Source organism: Palaemon carinicauda, chromosome 14 (assembly GCF_036898095.1).
Source record: "Palaemon carinicauda isolate YSFRI2023 chromosome 14, ASM3689809v2, whole genome shotgun sequence".
In the NCBI taxonomy this organism is placed as follows: Eukaryota; Metazoa; Arthropoda; class Malacostraca; order Decapoda; family Palaemonidae; genus Palaemon; species Palaemon carinicauda.
Genome location: NC_090738.1, coordinates 135,970,304 through 135,972,222, shown reverse-complemented (window position 1 = coordinate 135,972,222; position 1,919 = coordinate 135,970,304).

The following is a 1,919-nucleotide window of genomic DNA, read 5'->3' as shown; positions in this document are numbered from 1 at the left end:
ATGGGAGATAACAAAGCTTTTCAAAACTATCAATATTTCAGTAATAAACAGAAAAGTCTGTTGCAAACAATAGCTGTGTCAACAATAACTTAGGAATAAACAGAAAAGTCTGGGACAAACAATAGCTGTTTCAACAATAATTTAGTAATAAACAGAAAAATCTGTTGCAAACAATAGCGGTGTCAACAATAATTTAGGAATAAACAGAAAAGTCTGGGGCAAACAATAGCCGTGTCAACAATAACTTGGTAATAAACAGAAAAATCTTTTGCAAACAATACCCGTGTCAACAATAACATAGTAATAAACAGAAAAATCTGTTGCAAACAGTAGCTGTGTCAAGAATAACTTAGTAATAAACAGAAAAGTCTGGGGAAAACAATAGCTGTGTCAACAATAATTTAGGAATAAACAGAAAAGTCTGGGGCAAACAATAGCTGTGTCGACAATAACTTAGTAATAAACAGAAAAATCTGTTGCAAACAATAGCTGTGTGGTAAACAGCGATCTGTGTAAACAAAAGTCTAAATTAATAGAATTAGACTCAACTTGCAACAAAAACTCCATAATGAGCAAAAGTCTTCTTTATGAAAAAAAGTCTTTATGATACAAAGACTTTGCAGAAAACAATAGTTTAATAGTAAATCTAAGCTTTTCATATTAATAAAAAGGCTTAACCACAGAGAATTCTTTCTAATAAACAAAGTCTATATGATAAACAAAAGTCTTTATGATACACTTGGCAGAAAATAATAACTTAATAGTAAATCTAAGCTTTCTATGTTAAAAAAAAATGCTTAACCACAAAGAGAAACCTTTATAATAAACGAAGTCTATATGACAAACAAAAGTCCTTTTGGTCAAGAAAAATATCATTGAGAAACTTTATTTCAAACAAAAGCATATTTCAACTACTGTAGAAGGGCACTCAGTAGAGAGCATGCCTTCGCCACGCCAATCAGTCTTATTTTGCTCTTAACTCCACTGTTTAATTGAACTTCGATGTAGTTTCTTCAAAATCTAATGGATTTGTCCTTGGGTCATACCCAACATGGCTACCAAGTTTGGTCAAAATTGGTAAACTAGTTTTTGTGTAATGTTAAAAAAAATAAACTCAACAAAATATTTGCCATTTACTTAACATTACGATTATGTTCAAAGTACTTATGCGTACTTGTACTTAAATGTACTTTAATCAAAATGTTACAGATTCATCCTTGAGTCATACCTAACACGAATACCAAATTTGGTCAAAATTGGTACAATGGTTTTTGCGTAAAGTTGTTCACAAACAATATGAACTAAAATTAGGTTTAAGTTTTATTGCACAAAATTATGTTCAATATACACATAAATCACACAAAGTTTAGTGTATCGTACGACAAAACACACACAAAGGTAGTTTATTATATGTCAAAACATACACAAAGGTACCTTATTATACGTCAAAACATACATAAAGGTAGCTTATTATACGTCAAAACACACGCAAAGGTAGCTTATACGTCAAAACACACACAAAGGTAGCTTATTATACGTCAAAACACACACAAAGGTAGTTTATTATACGTCAAAACACACACAAAGGTAGTTTATTATACGTCAAATCACACACAAAGGTAGCTTATTATACGTCAAAACACACACAAAGGTAGCTTATCATATGACAAAACACACACTAAGGTAGTTTTATTATACGTCAAAACACACACAAAGGTAGTTTATTAGACATCGAAACACACACAAAGGTAGCTTATTATACGTCAAAACACACACAAAGGTAGCTTATTATACGTCAAAACACACACAAATGTAGCTTATAATAAGACAAAACACACCCTAAGGTAGCTTATTATACGTCAAAAACGCACACAAAGGTAGCTTATTATACGTCAAAACACAAATAAAGGTAGCTTATT